The sequence below is a fragment of the Carex rostrata genome, chromosome 27 (assembly GCF_964058835.1).
Source record: "Carex rostrata chromosome 27, lpCarRost1.2, whole genome shotgun sequence".
NCBI classification, from domain to species: domain Eukaryota; kingdom Viridiplantae; phylum Streptophyta; class Magnoliopsida; order Poales; family Cyperaceae; genus Carex; species Carex rostrata.
In genome coordinates, this window is record NC_135944.1 from 1,689,091 (window position 1) to 1,698,749 (window position 9,659).

Consider the following 9,659-nt stretch of genomic DNA (forward strand, 5'->3'; position numbering starts at 1 on the left):
ATAGAAATATAAAAAATAATTTTTGAAACAGAAAAATATTACATATGATCATTTTTGTTATAGCTACGCTATTTACGATAGCTTCTTTTTTTCATGATGACGTGATAATCGTCACTTAATTAGAACTTTGCTTTTCTGCATTTTTTTTATGTTATAGTAATATCAGTCAAATTTGAAAAAAAAAAAAATCATGAGAGAAACTCTTTATATTAAACGGTTGTGAAGTCTAGTGTATCAAAATTGGAATTTGGTAATAAAAAGAAAAATGAAATCTGAATAAGCAGAGAATTTAATCAATTTATACCTGGACGTCTGGACGTTGCTGTAGAAAGTCAATCAAATTTCAAAATCATATAACTTTTATGACTACATTATAAAATCTATTTAATTACATATGACAAAAAAAAACTTGACAAAATAGGTTTTGTAGCCTAAAATCATCAAAATCAATGAAGCAAATTATATGATCTGCACAAATAACATTGCACTATTATTAATTAATTATTCTTATAAATAAAGCTCGGTTTACTTATCATCATATCAATTTAATATATATAAGATATATTTGTTGCCTTTTTAAAATAAAATACGAAAGAAAAATATACATGTATTTCTAAAGGCATAGGCTTAATTCGGAGGAAGCATATGCTTAATTCTTGTAGCATATATTATCATTATTGTTCATTTAATGTACAAACATCTCTAATCATCTTCTCCAGTGCTACATATGATGAGCCTCCTTCATCCATTGCTTGTCTCGCGGCAATTGCGAGCTCCTCGGCCTTCCTCTTTGCCGCCTTTCCTTCCTCCCCGACTAGCAACTCTCTCGTCAACCTCTCTATTTGCTCGGCCTTGACCAAACCGTGCTTCGTCCCATCACTCGCACGTATCCTCAATCCCATTCTCAATTCCTCCACCACAAACTTTGCATTAAGTCTCTGATCGGCCATCATCGGCCAAGCCAACACCGGCACGCCTGCACACAGGCTCTCCATAACTGAGTTCCATCCACAGTGAGATATGAACCCGTGCACGGCATTATGCGCCAGTATCTCTGTCTGATCGATCCATTCATTTACTAACCTACATCGATCTCCAACTCTTTCCTCAAAACCGTCATCCAATTTGGGTTTTTCTCCCCGCATTAACCATATAAAATCAAGCTCAGACCGTTCCAACCCGGTTGCGAGCTCCTTCAGCTGGATCAGAGAGAGCTTTATTTGTGTACCAAATGCGACGTACAATACAGGTCGGTTCATGCTGAGCCTTGAATCCAGCCAATGCAAAAGTGGGGACATCAGCTGCTGGTTTTTCTCATCCCTCTCGAGCCGGGCAAGACAAAGTGGCCCGACTCGGTAACTGTTACCACCCATCATGCTATCCATGTAATCAAAATAAGGTGATTCAAGGTTGTAAAAGCTGTTCACAACAAACCCACGACTATCCTTCGTGGCCGCAATCATTAACGAAGTCCCAGTGTGGTCCTTTTGGGTCAGGGTCGTCAAAAGGCGGCTCGAGGTCAGCTTTTGTGAGCGTAAGGTGTGTAAATCCCGGGACCGCAAAGGGCTCATAAGGAGAGGAGACCTCTCCATGTGGTTTGTGTATCCTCACTAAAGCAGATACAGTCTGAGCAAATCCACCAAAGCCGGAGAAAACAAGACGTGCTATACCGAGCTCGGCTGACACATATTGTGTCCATCCAAGGAATGCATCAGAGATGAGGAGAGAAGGACGTGGCGACAAACGGCTGATTGCCTGAGAGAAGGCAGGCCGTAAACGAGGTATGATGGTTACAAAGGGGATAAGTAGATCGATTGACGGGAGCTGATCTGTGGATTCTATGCCGGGGTGTATACCATCTGGGAGGTTGTCGGGGAAGGGGAGAACGATGATGCTTGTGTTTTGAGCGGCGGTGGAAGATAGAGTGGAACGGATGAAGGGTGCATTGAGAGGGGTGGTGAAGAAAGTGATATGAGAGACAAGGCGGCGATGGTGAAGGAGGTGGGCCAGGTGGAGGAGGGGGATGGTGTGGCCCTTTGCCATGAAAGGGAAGATTGCTATGTGAGGAAGATTTGAAGAAGAGGAGGAATCCATTGAAACCAAGGAAGAGAAAACGAGTGATTAATTATATTTTGTTTGGATGAATTTATAGTAAAAGGTATTGGATCCTTTGTCATGTAATTAATCACCTACTCTTAACTAATTGCTTGGGAAATTAAAAAAATAAAATTGTCCTCGAGCAGACAACAACAACCTACCCACTATGAATTAATTGAATCATTTTATATTGTATTTTACAGATCTCTCCTTATGAACCGAATTCTCTGTCCCCTTGTGGGCACGAAAATCCTGCCCCGGCTCATTCAATTCAACCAATCTAAAAATGACACATAGCATATCTTTTTTAATTGATTCCTTTTTTTAGTAGAAAGTGATAGTTGTAATATATTAAATGGTCCAACACAGTTTCATTGCCATAAATAAAAAATAAAAATATTAACGGAAATGAGGTAAATTCCTTCTTTAATTTTTTTGACAACCCATCCCATTTATCAGTAAACTGAAACGGCTCCTGATCTGTCTCGGTTTTTACCAGTAAATTCAGATTATATGACGAAGGTACTGACACTATTAGACCATTTCCCCTTATTATTATTTCTTTATGTTTTTATGATAAACAATAGAACATTTTTCAGAAGTGAGAAGGTAAACCTACACTAACAGTTTCACTTCCTATTAATACCAGCAAATAGTAAATTTCTATGAGTGAAGCTATGGTACTATGCATAGCGCATAATGGTCATTACTATGGATCAACATATTCATTTTCAAAGTTTAAATAATCAATCTAAATGAATGATACTCCATATAAAAAGGTACTTGTAGATCAAATTTTATATATTTGATGGGCTTTCGCTTGAAGTTCCAATTTGTTGAATATTATGCGGAGAAGCCACGTCAATACTTAAATTCAAGTCCAATTTTTTTTTTTTATTCCATCTCTAAATGGTTTAAAATAATTTGCACATTACACTTGTCTCTCAATATACACAATAATTATCATAGGGGTTTACTCTGAATGTAAATTCTCGATATACACAATAATTATACACAATATAAATTTTTTTGGGAGCTTTTACTTTTACTGGTTTCAGTTTTTGTAATTTCTTTTAGACTGGAACGCTTGATTAATACACTGAATGGAAACCATGTAGTTGAATCAATGAAAGCTACAAAAGGGCTATTTGGCAAAAAAAAAAATGAATAAATAAAGGCGAGGTAACAAGAGAAGAAGAAGGTTTAAAAGACAAAACATGCGCCTTTCCTTTGCAACAATCACCACAAAATTACGATTTATTTGAAGTAAGAGGGAGTTTATTTGAATTTATGATAAAACGAGTAGTAATTGAAGAAGGGTGTCCCAACCGGGCATGCCACAAGTCAGCCGAGACACGCTCTCCAATAAATGCTCTAGGTGAAGAAGGGAGATGATAAAGTCCATTTTGAAGTTTAGCTTGAAGGAGTTGGGTCTTGGTGCGGCGGTCCTTCACAATGCAAAATAAAGGATGAAACTCAAGTATAACATCATTATCCCGAATAAATTTTGCAATGCTAATAAGAATCTTAGTGATGGAAGGGACATGAAGCACATTTTTTAAATCCAAGGAACCACCATCAATAGGAAAAGAACAATTACCAAAATGAGAAATAGGTAAGTTTGTTCCATTACCTACTTGAAGTTGCTCATGACCAACATATGGCACAAAAAAGTCAAGGTGAGAGATGTCGGGTGTGACGTGATGCGTCGCTCCCGAATTAAGGAACCATCCTTCGCTAGGAGTCGGAGTGGTGGTGTTGTAGTGTGCTTGGTATTGAGCTTCGGCCTCTCTAGAATATTGGAATCATACTGATACCAACAATCTAAAACTTCATGTCCTTTCTTGCGGCAAACTTGGCAGATAGGCAGTTCGTGTTGAGAAGATGAGTACCAGAGAGCAATCACACAACACAGAAAGAAAGAAAATTGAAAAAGAATCAAAATCAGAACACACAGATTTTATGTGGGAAACCCTCTAGGGAAAGAATACCCACGGCCGCTCGCCAAAACAAAATCCACTATTTCTCAAAGTCAGTTACAAACAATTACAGAGAGATTTAATGTATATATAAAAAAAACATCCACTGAAATCCCTAAAAAAAACAGACTAATCTGGACCGTACATCTTGATGGGTAACTAGATTAATCTGGGCCATTGGTTGAAAGGATTTACATGCAATTAACTTCTCAAAATTAATTTTCTCCTGGCTTCGTAACCTCAGACACCGCTCGCAGGGGGCTGCCCCCCCTCCCCCCCGCATACTCCTAGAATCAGGCCCACATACATAACAGTTCGGTGAAGACCTGAGTGGAAGAATTAGTTCCTCTGCCTGAGTAATTCTATTGAGAAAAGCCTCTGCCTTGAGACCTGCCTGGGCCTGGGCCTCCACGGCCAGCATTAGAAGGGGGCTGGTGAAGTGTAGGTAACAAGCCTGATTGAGAACCGGATCCCCTTCCAGCTGGACCCAAACCGTTATTGGAATAATTGGAACCGCGTCTTCCTCTACCAGATCCACGACCCCGACCTCTAAAGGAATGAGAGGAGTAGAGAGCAACAGGGTCAAAGGAGGGAGAGCGAAGTTGAGCAGCGAGTAGATTCTCGTGAGAAAGGAGAAAGCCATGGAGATCAGCCAACGACACAGGATCGGATCAGGTGGTAAGCGCAACGATGAACGAGTTGTACTCCGCCCCAAGTCCACTCAAAATATATGACACCAGATCGGAATCAAGAATTGGAGCACCGATAGCCGCCAGTTGATCGGCCAGATTAACCATCTGAGCGAAGTATTCAGCATAAGATAGATTGCCTCTGGTTTTCGTCTGGAGCGAGCGACGCAGGTCCATGACCCGGGCCGAAGAAATTGCTGAATACACACGGTGCAGTGCCTGCCAGAGAGAAGTAATCTTGTACGCTACATACTGGGAGAGAACAGTCCCAGAGATAGCAGAACGCAACCAACCGAGCAAGAGTTGATCTTGCTGATTCCATCGAGAGAATTGGGGATTGGGGCGAGAACTTCCTTCAACTGTCAAATTGCGCTCAGGAGGTTGAAATGAACTGTCGATGTGCTGAAAAAGGTTGAAGCCATGAATGATCGGCTCCACCTGAGAACGCCAAGTAAGAAAATTATCTTTATCCAATTTGGTAGAAACTGGAATAGCGATCTGAATAATAGGATCAGTCACTGTAGAAGAAGAAGAGAGAGGAGTAGTAGTCGAAGAGCCTGTAGTTGCCATTGGGAAGAAGATACTGGTAAGAATCAGGATCGAAAAAGAGAGAAAAAATGGTCTGATACCATGATAGAAGAAGATAAATGGAGAAATGTAATGACAGAAAGTCTTGTTTTCATTAACCTCAAATCCAGATTACATTGTCTGCTTATATAGCCATCATACAGACTAACAGAAGTTTGTTACATATCATCTCATAACAACTAATCTAACAGTTAATCACTTATTGCATTATTAAACTAGTAAGATACCAGTGGAAGTTATTTTGCAAGTTGTAACTCACTACTCATGTAATGGTGTTTCAGTTTAATGCATACAGCTTACGGGGTTTCTCTCTAAAAAAAAATCAAAGATTATAAAATCTTTATTATTTTTACAAGGTAAATATTGATATAGATTTTACTCAATAATCTAATCTTATTTATTGTATCAATCAATCTAGCCAAGTGTCAAAATCTAGAAGTTACAACAGAAAAAAATTTAAAATAATTTATAAGTAAAATATTTTGCTACTTGATTCAACTCAAAAATTTCTCATGATAAAAGATTGCTTAAGCTTTGAATTTTTTTTCTTCACCACTCGTACAGAGAAGATAAGGGGAAGAGAAGGGGAATATTTATGAATTTAGAAAATGAAGAGACAAAGAAAGAAAATATTGCAGCTATCACTTATATATTACTAAAAAAAGAAATCAAGTAAAAAGATATGTCATGTGTCATCTTTAAATTGGTTAAATTGAATGGGGCAAGATTTTCCTGTCCACAAGGGGGCAGAGGATTTGGTTCCCTCTCCTTAGCACGTACAAGGTTCACCTATTACTTTTCAATTGAAATTAAGTTTCTAAATAGCGAGTATAGCGCTATAGTTTTTAAAGTCCGAAAAAGCTATAGCGCAGTTATAGCGCAATCATAACTAACTATTTATAATCATTATAAAAGAAAAACGGTTAATAGCGTTATAACTTTTGAGGTCCGAAAAAATTGTGCAGCTATTGTATAGCTATAGCTAGTTTTTTAGAACCCTAATTGGAATATATACTGCTTAATTAATAAATTGCCACCTGTGAATAAAAAAAAACTACTAATTAATGATGCCAGTAGTGCTGGTCAAGAATTGAATTGAAATATTGAATGCATGGTTAGTATCTAACACTCTCAATTAACTATACAGAAAATGAAGAGCTAGCTACCAACTTTCATAAGGAATGAGATCACTTACCCCTCGGGGTGCAGGAATTTCTTGCTCTCTCAGTCACTGTCGGGTGGGGCTGATCACTGGGAGGCAGAGAATTCGGTCTCTTTTCATAATATAGTTAAAATTTCATCACACTTTGCAATTTTTGAGTAAAAATTAGGATCTTGTTCTTATTTGTTTCATTGAATGATTAAAAAGTTAGAGGCAGGTTTTGGACTTAAACCTGTTACAATTAATAAAAACAGTTAGCTCAAAACATTTGTGTATGAAATAAAAATAAGAAAAACAGAACCAAAAAAAAATTAAGAAAAAAAAACTGAAAGGAAAAAGTACAAATAAAACTTTGCATATAATATATGGATTTTAGTTTAGTTAGTAAGTATTACAAAATATTCATTTAGATATTGCTTAATATACAAATTTAACAATTACAAAATAAATACATATAACTATTTTCAACTTATACACTACTAAACAACTTTAATAAGACTTAATTGATTCCTATAAATATTTCCAAATAAGGGGAATTAACCACAATATTGGATTAAATAATTCGTCTCTTCCACTAAAATATTTGACGGTTCCTTCGTATATATATATATATATTTTTTTTTTTGTCTTTTTTTTTTATCCTTAACGGTAATTAACTACTAGATTTTACTATTGGAGGCTTTTAGTACTTAAATCAATATGCTTTACATATTGGGCCTTATAGATGTCATTGCACTAAATTTCACAACAAAATTAGTTAAAGAAGAAGCCCAAGCTATTGGGCTTTCTGTCTCCATTAAATTGTTGGGTGGACATTGCTAATTAAATATTTTAATTGTTGAGCTAACAAGTGTTTTTGCAAAGAGAGATGCAAGTATTATTATAAAGAGTGAGACTATGGTAATAATATATTACCGAGTGGTCCGTATTATGAATTTATATTTTTATTTATAAAATCTAAATAATTTATCAGAACAGTTGATTATAACCACTATTTGAAAATATATTTGTAGACCAAAATTTATAATTTTTTTAGAGGAAAAAGTATATTATTGGTAGAATTGATTAGATGAGTACTTTTAATGGAACATATGGCTTGAGAGGAAAAGGATTTGTTACAGAGACACTTCTACAAAATCTCTAAAAAGCTAAAAGCTATAGGATCAACTATTATAGCACTCACTTCCTTTTGATGTAAGATAAGAAGTGATGATAACAAAAGGTGTACCATTCTAGCAAGGAAAAATGCACCAGCAAGGCAGCAAACAAACCGACCTGGGCCCACCCTACCAACCTATCACATCTTATTATCTGGTTGTCCCACCTATACTTAATTAACGCTGGATTCTCATCAATTTATGATGTTATTTTCTCATGGAATGTCTGTCCTAAAGAAATAAACTTTGTTCCAGGCATTATGTGATGCTTTTAAGTTTTATGATTGCACTATAAACTTTAGTATATAATTATATATCATATATATAGATCGATTTTAAATTGGATTACATACTATGTTCAAGCCTTACATATTTATACGGACGGTTTAGATTTATTGAACGATTGAAATTATTATAAATTTAAATTTGCGCGCACAATCCTCGATGCAAATCGAACATATAGACTGAACATCAGACATATTTTCGGTGTGATGTAGTACAAAACAATACAAATAGTACCAAGTTAGACATGATTAGGAATGCACACAAAAACTCATGACTCATAACTCGTTCGGAATCAATTCGGGTTCAACTCACCAACAATTTGAGTTGAAACTGACTCGAGTCAAAATTGACTCAGTTATCTCAGAAGTTCAATACAAATTTTGCTCAACTCGGTTGACTCACTAACTTGGTAAACTGTATAATGTATTGTTAGACTTTGTACTATTTAGTAATTTAGTTAACTTTGTACCATTTAATTATGTATTTGTCACTGCTTCATGATGTAAAGTTCTAAATTGTGTAATATTTTGATAAACTATGTACTATTTATTTTGTTAGACTTTGTTTTGGTAATTTTTAATTTGATGATTGACTATGTACAATCTCCGAGTTGAGGGTAACTCGGCTCATTAATTCACGAGTTGAATATCCGAGTTACCCTCAACTCGGACTCAACTCAGCTCATGAATAGTCCTGGACATGATGTAATACAAAAATTCAAAAACAAAAAAGGAGTTAAGCATGAGAGAGAAAAGGAAAAAAAAATTAGTCACTAACAACGGAATAAACTTAAGCCACCTAAAAAGATAATTTAAGTTAGACAGTCTAAAATTAGACTTGTATCATTTTAGATTGACCTAATTATTTACATTTGATGGTTTAAGTGAAACCTCAACCAAGCATGATCATAAAATCCCCCAAAAAAAAAAAAATGGAATTCCTAGATATCATCAAAACAATACACTAAATACAGAACTGTTTCCTTTGCTGTAGTACCAACCAACAGCAAATACACCTACTTATTCATCCCTTTGTTGGTTTTGTTTGATTTGGTCAGACATTGGGCCCCACATTTGGGCCGTGGGTAACTGTTTAATTTGATCCAAATTTTTTGTCACTTGTTGAATACTTTGGAGGGAGGGAATTCACCTCCTCTCCATAATTACCTGATAAGTTGTCAGAGAATTCTTTACAATGAGTAGATCTGGACCGTTCTTTTTAACTTGGCAATTGGCACGAATCTCAAAGCCCAATAATAATGCTCCTACACTAGTTTGAATCAGAAACCGGCTGAGATTTAATCTCAAACAATAAAGTATAAGGATAATCCTCTACATGTAGGATTATCCTTATACTTTATTGTTTGAGATTCTCATGTAGAGGATTATCCTTATACTTTATTGTTTTTAAAATACGAATCCAGGAGGGACGCGCGGTTCATATTAACCTGTTAAGAATCTCAAAACAGACACCCATTTGTTTTTATAGATACCGGATTGAATTAGACCGAGCTGTTGTAGCTGCTTTAATTGCCATATATTTAATGCATATAACATGCATGCATACATGTGACTAAAAGAGATTTGGTTTCACACGGCGAAAAAGCACCGCTTTAATTAATTATTAAAATAATTAGCATGTTCAAAGTATGTAAAAAAAAAAAAAAAAATCATATTTTAAATTATTGATTTGAGTTAAAAGA

At 35.8% G+C, this 9,659-nt stretch overlaps 1 pseudogene; it reads right to left on the reverse strand.

Annotated features, from left to right (window-relative positions):
* Positions 1 to 674: 674 nt before the first annotated feature.
* LOC144544815 (UDP-glycosyltransferase 90A1 pseudogene) lies at positions 675 to 2,107 on the reverse strand (annotated as a pseudogene).
* Between the last annotated feature and the right edge of the window lie 7,552 nt (positions 2,108 to 9,659).